A 14497-nucleotide genomic window follows, 5' to 3' on the forward strand; every position below is an offset into this window, starting at 1 on the left:
GAAGACCGTCGTCACAAATTTTCAGCTCAAAAGGAGGAGCCTATGTGGTACTTGCTTTGCAAACCACCACACTGGACATAAATACGAATGTTGAAGCTCGGCTCAAAATAATGAATGGATTGAGCTGGCATTTGGTGGAAGATGGTTATTTGGGCATATGAAAGCACTGTAGAAAATGGATACTATTTGGACATGCCAAAGTGGTACTTCCTTCACAAACTGTTACTCTGAACAGAATAGGAAAATGAATATTTTTGAATTATTTGTGAACTAGGCAAGGAAGGTTTTTACATATTTGACGAAGATATGACCCAAAGAATTTATGAGATTTTTTGGGAATTTTGGGAATGACAGAAATATAGGTTGCTTCACAACTTAGGGCAAAAACTGCCACATGGACATGACACATAGGCAAAACTGATGAGGTGGCGCCTAGTCATAGCAACCCACCACAATTTATAAGGCTATGACCATCTATATTGGTCGTTAACAACTAGAAATAAGGCAGCGGACTAGCGATGTTTGCTTTATGACCATTTCGTGTAAGGAAATTACGACCTTTCTGACCAAAATGGTCGCAATGGTTTAGGGTTTGGAGCCCCCCGAACAGCTTTTGACCAATTGGTCTGAAATGGTCATAGATCTATGACCAATTCTTCCAGGGTCACTGACAGAATGTCACAAGTTGACATATTTCTTGTAGTGAAGAAGCACCTGATGCGCGGCGGCGCGAGAGAAAGGCACGGGAGAGAGAGGGAGCAGCAAGGCGCGAGGCAGTGGCGTGGTGGCACGAGGGAGAGAGGGGGAGCAGCCGCGCGAGAGGACGATGGCGAGAGGCAGAGGCGCGGCGGCGCGAGGTTGTGCCGGTGAGAGGGAGGCGAGGAAGAGGGGCGGCACCGGGGAGGAAGAGGAGCGGCGCATGCGAGGAAGAGGACGGCAGCGGCAGTTCGCTAGGTCACGCACGCACGATATGTATCTGGGCTCTTCTGATTAGCTTTAATTGGGCTGGGCCTTCGGTCCTCCGAGCCAGACCGAGCTTTAACCGGACCGGACTGATCGAATTTCGGTCTTGTTTTTACGGACCGGACCGACCATATTATCTAGCGAGCCAGGACCGTACGGTCCGGTCCATAACGGGCCGCTGTCCAGGCCAGAATTCCGCTCGTCCTGTCCACCCTGAGATGTGTCCCCGTGTCTCTCTGCGGGCAATCGGGTTTGGGTTGAGGGTGATTTGTCAGTCCTCGGTGGTTACAATGGGGTCTGGCACTTGTGTGGTGACTCGAAGGTGGTGGCGGCCAGCGCTGCTGAGGCTGCCCACTGAACGGAGGTGCTCGTTCCTGGTTGGCTTCCCATTGAGATCTAGAGGGCCAGATCTGACGTGGTGTCGTTGGTTGTTGCTCCCTTCGGTTGTGTCGTCGGCAGGTAGCGCGAGGCTGAGGGGCGAGAGTGCGACAACCCTCCCCTTGCCCAGGATAGGCTTTCCCCCACACGCAGTCCAGGCTATGACCCCCTTCGATCGACGGAGTGATAGGGACCCGACACTTTGTGGGAAGGTATCTACCTCTCCTCAGGGTGGTGGCCTTCACGTGTTTTTCGTCAGCGAGAGGTTGAGAGTGGGACACCGAGGCGACGGCCTTGGGTAGCGGTATACTGGGTGGGCTCTCCGTCAGGTCTCCAGGTAGCGGTGGTGGTGGCGCTTCTTGGTCGTGTGGGCGGCAAGAGGTGTTGCGGTGGGTGACCCTACTGTCTTCTCTATTGTGGCAGGGGAGAGACCCAAAGCTAGTTCTAGAGGTTCCGGCTCCTTCGTGGCGGATGATTGTGGCTCCTTCGTGGCATGGGGAAGCAATGGGCGAAAGCCCTACATTCTGGTGCTAAAGGTGACGTCTTCCGCGGGTGACACTTTTCGCTTGAGGATTTTGTCATGGTTTCACTTTCCGTGCCAGCGGTTTTAGGTGAAAACCTTTGTCCGCTTTGTCGGTCACGACGACGGCGGCGCTTTGCACTGTTTCCCTCTTGAGGGAGTGTTTGTGGAACTCAGGTGGCGTTAGTCATGTTGTGGTGTAGTTGTTAGGTCCTCCGTATTCTTGCGCGGTGGCGTCGTTGTTCCGATGTATGTTGTCCGTTTTTCCCTAGGTTTTGCTGTTTTGAGGTTCTCTCATTATCATGTAATATGGTGGCACACGCTGTGGCGCAGCATGCTTGGGGCGCTCTGGAGCCTTTATCTGTGTTGGCAACTGATGCCCCGGGCTATGTCACATGTTTGGTGACCATCAATATGGGGCACCACGGTTAAGTGGAATATATGAGTTATTCCTATGGAAAAAAAGTCACACAATTGACATTCTATTACCGGATCTCAAACTGGTACAGGACAAATTCGCGAGGGAGATAGAATCTTATTTCAAGCGAAAGAGAAAAATGGGTCCGGCTCGAACCCAGCAGGAATTATTGTGCACGGCAAATAGGTGAGTGCCACTGCCACGTGTTCTTCTTGGCCCAAAGCTTCAACTAACTTAGATTTAATTTATTTCTTCGTTGCTTCGGTCCTTCATTACCTGCCCTAGCTCTGGGCTGCCTGCTAGAGCGGAGTCGCGGACGGGTCCTTCTTGCTCCCCCGCCAGCGATGTTGTTGGGTCGTCTGCTGCTAGTGGATTTGGATCCGGCTCTGAAATTCTGAAATTAATCGAGGCCAAGCACTGTATTTTGGATCGCTATCATAGCAATTGCAAGCAAGCGTAATGATTGGAACATGGAGTCGGTAAATGAATACAAATGGATCGATTATGGGTTTAACTTTCACAAACGCTAGTGACAGCAGAAGCGCAGCCATGGCGGTTTGTACAACGAACTTCCTGTGCCCGTACTACCGGCCGCTCCGGCTCTGCAAATAAAAAAAATCAGTTCATCGTTTACCAGATCGTTGGCGGACGGTGCAGAGCCGAATATGTCCTCAATGGTGGTGGGCTTGGGCTCGGGCGCGACGAGCGCAGGTGGGTTGAGCAGCTCCGGCGAGGGGACGGGTTTCTTCTTCTTGCCGTTCTACTTCTTCTGCTTATGCTTGCTCTTGCTCTTGTACGGGGCCTTGGCCCGGGGCAGCACGGCAGGTGCCTCGGCCACCGGCGGGGGCGCCGTCATGGGAGGCAGAACCACGGGACCCTCGGCCTGGGTGGCCGCTGGCATCCACGAGAGGTAGAAGGGCCAACGGCGCAGCAGGCCGACGAGCAAGATCCGTTGGCGCTAGCAATTAGGGCTGCAAGAAAAGCTCGAGGCTCATGAGCCGCTCGAGATCGACTCGTTTTTTGACTCGACTCAAGATCGACTCGAAAAAAACGAGCTAAGTTTAAACACTTTATGTAGCTCGACCGAGAAACGAGCCGATCTTGAGCCAATGTTGGCTCGCTCGATTTTAGCTTGATAGCTCGATAGAATATCATTATGTTAAACTAGCAAATGAGCCCGTGCGTTGCAACGGGTGAAGAAAAAAAGACTTCCTAATCTAATAACCAATGATTCCAAACTTTAGTAGGTCCGTGTCCTTTATTTCAACACATGGCATCCCATCTGTGTTATCGTTCTTCCCACTCTCGTCGACGCTGGCCACAGTGTTGACATCAACACAACACGTTTGAATGTTTTCAATCTTAAGACGTCTCTCTCTCTCGGCATACGATGCAAATGAGCCCGTGCGTTGCAACAGGTGAAAAAACACTCACTAATCTAATAACCATGAATTCGTAGGTCCATGTCCTTTATTTCAACACATGGCATCCCATCTGTGTTTGTATTTATCCTTCTTCCCACTCTCGTCGATGCTTGCCTCGTTGTTCACACCATCACAACACGTTTGAATGTTGTCAATCTTAAGATATCTTCCTTTGGCATAGGATGATAAATCTTTTTTTCCTGTGAAGTTTGACGAGGCGTGCATGCGTGGTTATAGATATTATTTTTGTTTCCCATCCTGGTTTTACAGAAGTGTTTATTTTCAATTCGGAGCGGCATCGATATGAAGGAAAGACTGATCATACGCTATTGATTAAGGTTTCATCGTAAATAGCATTTTTTTAAATCGTTAACAATTAAAAATAATATCATATTCAGATTCTCCATATTTTTCTAATCAAATTTCATATATAACATGTTAAATTTGAAGTTAGGTTAAAAAGCTATGGATTTTTAAAAAGTCGATTAATATGTACTACGGGTTTATTACCAAAAACTTGTGGGGGTTTTCTGCAAAATAGCATGACGGACTAAGAATACCTATTTCTTTTATTAGTAGGTATAGATAATCATGCCTTATATTAAATGGAAATACGATAATTTATTACCATCTATGTTGTCCATAATTTTCCTCTATTTTATTTACCAACGAAAATGGAAACTTAACTAAGTGCAAAGAAGATTTAGGCCTTATTATGGCACCTGGTCGACTATGTGTTAAATAACCTATATTTTTGGCAAAGTTTCTAGCATATTCACCTTAATTGTTTAGTTTTTCATCCATAGATTCATATTTTTTTACCATCTCATTTAGCTCGAGATCGACTCGAGATCGTTACAAGCTGAGCACGAGTCATGTTCTACAGCTCGCTCATGAGCTTCACTCAGTTTGAGCTCGTTCAAATTTTCATATGAGTTGAGCTGAGCCAACTCCAACTCGTTCGAGCTCGACTCGTTTGCAGCCCTACTGGCAACTATTTTCACGACGAGGATGGACCGAAGCAGTAAGAAACAAATTAAATTTAAGTTAATTGGAGCTCTTGGCCCACAAGGACACGTGGCACTCACCTATTTGCCCTGCACTATAATTCCTGTTCGGAACCCAGCAGGTGAACCGAACCCTCTCAAATGGGAAGCGTCGGAGCTCCTTCCTCTATTACGCCGGGTTCGATGGGTGGGTGTCGAAGGTCGAGGAGAGCCCGGCTTGTTTGCCCCATCAGAGCTAGTATCCTTTTTCTATTGTTCACTGCTTTTGATACAGCTCACCCGTATGATAGAGCTAGTATTCTTTATTACGGAGACTACTGCGGGCCTACGGCGGCATGAACCGGTCGAACTAATCAAAACTCTACAAGGATCGGGACAACCCATATAAGAATATGCACAAAGGGACAGAACCGAATGAGAGCTACTCCGGTTCTGGTCGCTAAGAAAGCTACCCATATAATAAAATAAATAATAAAAAGCATTATGGTGGGAAGCGTGCCCTAGCTCGGCGATGGAACCAAGTTATAGGACTTTAGAAAATGTGGTTAGTGGTGGTCTGCTGGTGGTGACAACCATGCATTAGACAATCCGCCTTTCCCGTGACTTTCCCATTTCTTCTGCTCCTGCGCCCCTTCACCTCTCACAACTACAAGAAGCATATTGCTCATACAGCTCGAGGTTTCACCCTGATCAGGGCTGAGCTTCCTGCCGCGGACCATGCAGCTAGCTTGGCCTCAAAACCCACGGGTATGGCTTCTTCTCTGCCATCATTTTCTACTATAGATCCTCTGTATGTTCGATCCTTAGCTTTGTAGCACGTAAGGGAGATCATCCAAGGATGGATGGGTTCAAGTAGGCAATTAGTCGTATGTATTACACCGTGCTAGCCATGTGTATGCTGGCAGTTAATTGTGTAACGCGGGGTATAACGTTATAGTGTTAATTTCACGAAACTAGATTTCTTTCCTTTGTTATCATCATATATAGTCTGGGGAAACCCAAAAGCCTGCTTTTTATTTCCTTTCACTTTTAGCAAGCATAAGAACTTCTAGCTTCAGGGTTCAATTTCATGTTAGGGTTTTGTTACTCAGTGTTATCAATTTAATGTTGAATGAAATGCTCCTCAATTCAAAAAAAGATCTTCTAGCTTCAGGGTTCACAAGCCATAAGCAACTACATGAGATTAGATTCAACGTCGGCCACTAGCTAGCCCCCGGCCGGTGCATCGGCATCCAACAAGGGTAGAAATAGGTGATTCCACCGAGCTTTCCTTGGGGATGAAATGAGGAAGATCGATCTGGTTGCTACCTATTGAGAACGTTTTCCAGAAACGAGGCCCAAAATCGGCTTTTGCTGCTATTAGATGCTTGTAACCAAGATGAACGCCATGGGGCTGCTTTTTTTGGAGACGCATGTTCGTAACAAGCTTGTGCGTGAGGGTCTAGTTATTCCAGCCGGATCCTCTGTCACTTGGAAGACAACGCTACAAGGATATGTACCGGCCGATACGCATTTGGAGATGAAAACACCATAAGATAAACCAGCAGAGAGATTAGCGACTGTCAAAGAAAAGCCAAAGAGATTAGCGAGCAAACAGGATCAGCTCGGTCTGATTTGTTCATGCAAGGACGACGTATTTGCTTTCCAAGTATCTAGGCCATCTACAACAGTGAATCAACCAACGGTGTGTGAGAAACGCTATAGCGTGAGCGGCGGAAGGAAGTTCATAGCTCATGCATGGGACACCACCCACCAGGAACAGCGGCTTGCCGGCACCGTATGGTCGCCGAGGAGAAGAGGCATCCTGTCAGCAGCGCCTGCGATGCCCTGTGGCCGGGCAGGGCTCTGGTATTGCGGCCATCAGATCATGCGAGCATGGTGGAAAAAGTTAAACGCCGGCTGCCGCCGCCGGTCACCGGCGCTAGGCCTTGGAGAAGGTGGGACCGTCGAATATGAATTTTATTTCGGCAAATATAGTGATGTACGTATACTATTGTTCTTTTGTTCGGACGTCTTCAAATTTGCTTCGGATGATGCTAAACTCCAAAGTGGGAGCCTTCCAAGTGGGCCTGCGAGGTAGAAAAAACAAAGCATTGTTTGACTAATTCTGAATTGTTATATTGCAGGTCTCCACTGACGAACATGGCAACCACTCAACATCTGACACCCACTATATAAGAATAATGCGCCAGCAGATTAAATAATACCAACCAGGGCCCACACAATCGATGATGATGTAAGTTCCTGTGCAAATTACTTTGATTTCAAATTTACAAAACCAGCGTACTGATTTCCATTCAACGCCGGCTGCAAGCCCATTACTGTATGACCATTTTTCTTACTTGGTAATCAATCCATCCATGATATTTGTTTCAGAAAATCAATTCATAGTATCCATGCCTTTAAAATGGCGATTAACCATTTTTCTTACTAGATCTTCTATTTAACTATAAGTTTGGAAGAGAAATATGTACTGGTATGTAAGAACATATCTAACTCATTCAGCATTAAAAGGCACTTGAAAGGAAAAAACAATATACAACATTCTCTAAACTTTTTGTTTTTACCAAACACCAGATAACATAATCGAAAACTAGCAATCACTGACCAATCACAAAAACAGCATGTTCTTCTATGGTATAGATCACTTGGGGTACAGTGTCACTGATAAGACACTTCCCCATTTTCTTCAACCTCCCAATCTTCACCCTCTTCCGTGGCATCGTCGTCGTCGTCTTCATTATCTGATCTGTAATCTTCGTTCTCCACATCATCCATGTCGTCATCATCTTCATTGTCTGATCTGTAATCTTCGTTCTCCACATCATCCATGACTATGGTCATCTCTTCGCTGTCCGAATCCATGCTAACAAAGATTCAAAGAACAAAGTTTTGTCAGCCAAGAATGCATATACAAATATACTATATGATCCAAGATGCAGCGCGCTCCAATGAAAGCACATAAAGCTGAATTTTGCAGAGATATGTTTTGTTATGAACCACAGGAAGTTACATAAATACTGATGGCATTGTATTTTATTACAGAACCGAATGAGAAAGTAGTACTATATACACAATGGAATCCTATAAATGCATAATGGCAACTTAGTAAATTGTAAAATCATAGAGTCATCAGTCAACAAAGATGAGAAAAACAGTAGAAATCGGTGCTTAGGGTGGACACAGATATGTGGTAAGGTAGGTCGTGGCAAGAGAGGAGCTGGATATACAGGATGACTGATAATAAGGGCGTGTTCGGGAGCCCTCCACGGCCTCCAACTCCCCAACTCCATCGCCAGGATCCTTTCGCCTGCTTCTTCCGAGCGATCCGGGAGCGAGCCAAGCGTTCGGCGACGCAGATTCTCGCTCGTACGAGGAGCCAGCCTCAAGCCCGTGAAATTGTCCCAATGTAGCCCATTCAGCTGGAAAGTTGTAGCAGGCTCACAGCCCAATTCGCTGGGAAAGTTGTGGATGGGCTATAGGCCTGGTGGTTCTCTCGTGGAATGGACAGAGTTGTTCGATAGTGGGATGGCGTGCCTAATCGAACCGGTACGCTCGCTCACTTCGGGGTGGCAACAAGGTGTAAATTTAGGCCAACTCTCGCTTCTTCAGATCCTGGGAGCTGGGAATTGCTCGCTCCTCAACTCCACCTAAAATACACTACCGTGATAGCCAGCTTCTCAACTCCATAACCACGATTTGGAGCGTTCGGCTCAGCTCCAGACCTGGAGTCGTCGAGTTGAGGAGCCGGAGGGCTCCCGAAAACGCCCTAACTTGCTATGTTTCTAGAGAAGATTCAGCAGAGTAGATAATTAACTTGTGCTCACTGTAAATAGAATAATTAATGTGCAACAGTACTCTCCACAAAGTGTTGCGGGTCAGTACGAAATACAAAGGTGCACAGGGTAACCCTGAATTTTCTTTTTTGGGGTGGGTGGGGGTGGGGTGGGGGGGCGGGCCTAGAAACCAATGTCACACACTTATGCTCATAAGTATGACGAGTACAATTTAATGTGGCTACTGTCTTCCAAACACTCAATGTTGTATCAAAGTAAATTAGTGCTGCAATTTGGAGAACTTGGCCTGACCGGTGGCTTATTTACCTTTTTGATGTCTCAGTCTCAGGTTTTGAAGGTTGTTCAAGTCACGATGACAGGAGATCATACGAGAGGAGATCAGATTTTGAAATCTCCGAAGATGAAAAGAAGACAAGAATGGGCTCTTTGAAGAAGAAAGCTATAGATGCATCGAGTAAGCTTAGGCATTCCTTAAAGAAGAAGAACAGGAGGAAGAGTGGCAGTCGGGTTCTCTCTGTATCTATTGAAGATGTGCGTGATCTAGGGGAACTGGAAGAGGTAGAAGCATTTAGACAGGCACTAATTTTGGACGAGTTGTTGCCTACAAGGCATGATGACTATCATATGCTGCTGAGGTATAATCCTGTTAATTATCACACCCCTGTTACATTAACTCGGCATGTTTCTTCTTTGTTTGCTATAATATCTCACACTGGTGTCTATAAGCTAATTTAAAATGTTTTGTGTTTAGATTCTTAAAGGCAAGGAAATTTGACATTGAGAAAGCAAAGCAAATGTGGACTGACATGCTTCAATGGAGGAAGGAATATGGTACTGATACTATTGTTGAGGTCAGCTAGCTGAAATTAAAGTTATAATACAGTTCTGATTTGTTTGACTATAAATAACAGCTGGAGCCACATTTCTCTGTAGGATTTTGATTACACTGAGTTGGACACTGTTCTGGAATACTCCCTCCGTTTTTATTTACTCTGCATATTAGAGTTGACTAAAGTCAAACTTCATAAAGTTTGACCAAGTTTATAGAGAACAATATAGAAATTTAGCATAACAAATCTATATGACGTGAAAGTACATGCAATAATAAATCTAATGTTGTTGATTTGTTATTGTATATGTTAATATTTTTGTTCATAAACTTCGTCAAAGTTTATAAAGCTTGACTTTGACCAAAGCTAATACGCGGACTAAATAAAAACAGAGGGAGTACTATCCTCATGGTTATCATGGCGTTGACAAAGAGGGGAGACCTGTTTATATTGAAAGGCATGGAAAGGTTGACCCTAACAACTATGGACAGATATGTAAGGTACCATGTGAAGGAATTCGAGAGGAGCTTCTTGATCAAATTTCCAGCATGCTCTCTTGCGGCTAAAAGACACATCAATTCAAGCACAACAATTCTGGATGTTCAGGGTGTGGTATGTTTCTGAAGACTCAGTCTCCACAACTTGTCCATTTCCTTACAAGCCTGGTAACTAGCTAGTTCTGACTCGGTTCCTGCTTTGCAGGGTTTGAAAAATTTCAGCAAAACTGCACGTGAATTAATTATGCGACTGCAGAAAGTTGACAACGATAACTACCCTGAGGTCTGGATTTCCACCCTACTCTTGTGATAAGCTTAGTTCGGCATTCACATATTCTATTGTGATTTAGTCAGTTAAATATCCACATTTCCTGTTCTATGTTCCAGACTTTACACCAAATGTTTATAGTCAATGCTGGCCCGGGCTTTCGGATGCTATGGAGCACTGTGAAATCTTTCCTCGACCCAAAAACCACTTCCAAGATACATGTAAGCATTCGCACGGACCCCACTTTGTTTTTTATGCTAAATTCACTTGATTTACTAGGTGCTATTGTGTTTTGTCAGGTACTTGGGAACAAGTGTCAAAGTAAACTGCTTGAAATAATTGATGCTAGGTAAGTGGCATTCAGTGTACTGTTCTTGTAATACGTTGACTTGTTTTAATGAATACTCTGTTCTAATTATTCTTTTCATTTGTGATAATTGATCAGTGAATTGCCAGAATTTCTTGGTGGCACTTGCACCTGTCCTGAATATGGAGGGTGCCTCAAAGCTGAAAAAGGGCCATGGAAGGACGCGAACATACTGAAGGTATGGCTATCAGGTTCCTGGTAACCATGTATCTATTACTAGTCACTTTCCTTTATCATCTCCTGTCTTAATGTGCTCATTATACGCTGATACCAGAAAGTCCTTAATGGCGAGGCCCAGTGTGCTCGGCAGATTGTAACTGTTTCCAATGGGACGGAAACTATTATTTCTTATCCCAAGTCTAAGTACCAAACGGTATGTCTCACAATCAATTTGTATTGTTCTATGCTTGAGTGATCTATGCGGGAATATAATTTGTTTTAACATGGAATGCCAGGTACGTGGAAGTGATACATCAACTGCGGAGTCTGCATCTGAAGCGGAAGATGTAACTTCCCCCAAAGCTCTAAGAAGTTACATCTCTCATCCCAAGTTGACCCCAGTTCGTGAAGAGGTCAGTAGTTTAGATTACATTGTGCTAAGATGCAGTTACTTACGAACAAAGAACCAGCCAATTGATCTATCACTCAAATACAATTGTCAATCAGCCTACTCATCAGGGTAGCTGAACTGAAATTTGATGGCACTACTGTGCTCCAAACCACCAGTATGCGGTGGTTGATCTTAACTATTTGTATAATGACTACATTTCATAGCAAACAAAAAATTGGAACTGCCTGTCTCCATCAAACAATCTGTTAGGTAGAGAAAAGAAGTAGGTTCTAAACAACTAAAACCAATCACTACTCACTTTGTTGCTATCCTAATTTCCTGGCTAGCCGTTTTTAAATTTCCACATGTTAAAAAAAGAATTTACAACCCCCTTCTCTTTGTTTCTCTGTTACGCGCATGGATTGTGTTACACTGGTTTGAACTTGCCTTTTCGCCTTTCAGGTCAAGATGATCAGGGCCACTAGCTTTTCTACCCGTATGCCTGAATATGATGTTCCTGTTGTTGACAAAGCAGTGGATGCAACATGGAAGAGAGAACTGCCGGGGGCTTCGTTCCAAATAAGAGCTTACATACTGTGATTTGCACCAGTTTTACAGTTAATACAATTTTAAAAAGGGATAGTTTCCTAGTCTACAATTTTGTAGACTAACATTTGCACTAGTTTCACTTACTAAATGGTATTCAACATCTTCCTTTTATAAATTTGTGCATTTGAAGCTATAACAACCCACATCGAGAATAAGCTATACCTTGATTGTATTATACCACACTACTTGTGCAGATAAAACATAGAATCCTATCAACAGTATAAGGCACATGGGTGGAGGGAAAGTGCAGACTTAGGGCTGGTATTAGTATTTGGACATGAATCATGTATGCCCAAATGCTCTGGAGCAAATCCTTTTTCTTTTCTTTTTGACACTTACCAATCTCTTATTTTTAAGTCAGATAGTACACTCCCTGAGACCCTTTGCAGAACCATTGTTCATTGGCCTCTACCAGTTCATTTTTATAACTGGGTAGCAGTGTTTGCCTGAAACTACAAGGCATATGAGTTATTAAGTTCTATCTGAGGGCGTCTTATATATAATTAAACAGGCCTAAACTGCTCCAAATTGCGAGAAATTGGACCCCCCCTCCAAATTGCACAATCTTGCTCCTAGTTATCCAAGCAATTGCGCAATCTAAGCTCTAATCAAGCGCTTTCTCTACATGCATGTTTTATCTGAACTCTGACAGTGTGACTACATGAAAAACTGCATGCGTGCACCAAACATCATAATTATAATTAGGATTTCTATTTACTGCAATACAATTATGATAGTACTAGCTTCAATTACTTAATATTGTACATTATAGACATGAAATCTTGTAGGAAAAACTTGATTAGCCAATCCTGAATCAAAGGCTGCCTATCCATTAAAAATTATACATGGAGATCAAAGGATATCCCAACAAAAGCACAAATTAGGGCTAAAAAACCAAAGAAAAATAATCACGTAAATTGAATTGATGGCCGCACAAAATAGAACATATAAAATTCAAGGCAATAAGAGATAATCTCACCTAAGATGGAGGCGACACAGGGGGGGGGGGGGGGGGGGGGCGGACGCGGAAGGCGGACGGGGTCACGGGAGCGCGAGGGGGAGATGGCGACGGCTGGGCTGGGGGCGGGGGGAGGCGCTGGCGGCGGGGGCGGGGGGAGATGGCGGCGGCTGGGCTGGCGGCGGGGGCGGGTAAATCGGGTCGAGGTGAAAGTGATATTTATATAAACCCGTAGGGTTTTCCTTTTTTTTAGTAACGGCCCGTAGGGTTTTCCGATCCGATTTCAGTCGACCATCTGTCCATCTACTACGGTCCAGATTTAATAGGAGGCGTCGGGGTTGCCTCTTTGGCTTATTCTAGAAGCCACCGCTAATTTTTTTGGTGGCTGTCTTCCGTCTTTGGCTTATTCTAGAAGCCACCGCTATTTTTTTTTCTTTGAGCGGCTCTTAGCCGGGGTTGCCTCCGGCGTCCGGCCAGACGGGAGATGGCAGCGTGCCGTGGGACCTCCAGCGGCGGTCGTTCTGCTCACGCCGTTGGCCGTTCCCGCGAAATCTTGGCAGCCGTTCAACCTGACGGGGCGTGTGGTGGCCGCCCACGGGGACATCGGTTGTGGTGGGATTGCTGGCCGAGCAGCCAGCGAATTATTGCCTGAATGTGCTTTTACCCTCTCGAATTACTCATTCCCCATTCCTGAGGCGCTGGCGTTGGCCGTGATCCTTCTGTCCGCAAGACGATCCTTGAATCGTGGGGGCAAAAGTCGGCAGCCTTGGGCAATTCTCCACGCCCGGCAGGTGTTTGTGTTTTTGCCCAGTGGCTGCGAGCGGTGCTCTGCCGGACAAGGAGCTGGGTCCGGCGCTGGAGTCCAGAGCTGAGGAGGCAGGGGTGCTAAGGAAGTGTTGTGGGCGGCCGGGAGCTCGGTGGCCCGGCATGCCGACCGCGTCAAAAGGGACAACAAAGCCACATCATCACTGCTGTGAGGGGAAGGAGGCGGTGTTTCACCGGGCTGAAGCTGAGAAGAAAGCGCTGGTCATCAATACGACTGGAGCTCGCAAGGCTGTTAGCGCACAGTTCATAGCAGTCGGTTTGTTCCTTCCGTGCTGCTGGTGAACTCACGCTAACTGCTAACTGATCGACCGCATGAAGGTGGTATGGAAAATCCATGGGGTCCTTGAAGCATATCCACTGGAGGCGGAGGAGGGTCGAGAGTTCATCCTTGAGTTCTCAGAGGATGGAGACCTGCAGCATGTCATCCGAGGGGGGCCATGGCAATATAAATGTGATGCTTTCCTGGTAGTCGCACTGACCCTCGTCAGCCTCGTTCTCCCATGTGCCAATGTAGGTTCAGTTCTGGGGCATCCCTTTCGGCACTTTGATCATGATCGACTCCAACTCAAGGGCAACATCTGCGACAAGTTCATTAAGGCAAGAGTGCAGCTGCCCCTGTTCTCAGCCCTGCAGAGATGGGTCACCCTGGCTGGCGAGATCACAGGGGAGGAAGTAGAAGCCCAAATCCGATACGAGAAGTTGCCTGTTGTCTGCTTGTTCTGCGGTTACATAGGGCATATGGAAGCTAGATGTGACCTCCCATCTGCTGAGAAGAAGATGAACTACAGTCTCGAGCTTTGTGTTAATCCATTTCACTTTGATGACCCCCCCCCCCCCCTCCCCCCCTGTTGCTGGTTCCTTATGGACAAGATGGGGGCAAGCATGACCAACATTCGCCTACCCTACCGTGGTGTACCTCCAGACCTGCTAATCAAGCCCAATCAGGAATCCGAATCCCTGTTCCTGTAGCTTTGGTTGAGAAGGTGGTGGATGACGCTGCTCGCCTTACTGTCGTCAATGGGAAGGAAGCTAGCAATGATCTGCTGATGCCTGACATCACCAGGCGGGATGGACTGAATGGCTCAA

The 14497-nt window shown here is 45.9% G+C and overlaps 1 long non-coding RNA gene and 1 pseudogene across 3 annotated transcripts; one reads left to right on the forward strand and one right to left on the reverse strand.

Annotated features, from left to right (window-relative positions):
* Positions 1-5295: 5295 nt before the first annotated feature.
* Positions 5296-11808, forward strand: LOC125540197 (phosphatidylinositol/phosphatidylcholine transfer protein SFH6-like; annotated as a pseudogene). Its single transcript, XR_015617625.1, has 12 exons — positions 5296-5457; positions 6837-6946; positions 8830-9142; positions 9259-9358; positions 9730-9949; positions 10040-10117; positions 10222-10323; positions 10402-10451; positions 10548-10647; positions 10744-10842; positions 10925-11041; positions 11482-11808. The product of XR_015617625.1 is annotated as a phosphatidylinositol/phosphatidylcholine transfer protein SFH6-like (transcript).
* LOC125540198 (uncharacterized) lies at positions 7204-12665 on the reverse strand. Of its 2 annotated transcripts, none has more exons than XR_007297241.2 (2): positions 12608-12665; positions 7204-7576 (listed from the first exon to the last, which is right to left on the reverse strand). It is a non-coding gene; the product is annotated as an uncharacterized LOC125540198 (long non-coding RNA). The 2 variants fall into 2 exon arrangements; XR_015617626.1 differs by lacking the exon at positions 12608-12665 and adding an exon at positions 11968-12083.
* Between the last annotated feature and the right edge of the window lie 1832 nt (positions 12666-14497).

The sequence above is a fragment of the Triticum urartu genome, chromosome 2A (genome assembly GCF_056163025.1).
Source record: "Triticum urartu cultivar PI428250 chromosome 2A, HENAU_Tu73, whole genome shotgun sequence".
NCBI lineage: Eukaryota > Viridiplantae > Streptophyta > Magnoliopsida > Poales > Poaceae > Triticum > Triticum urartu.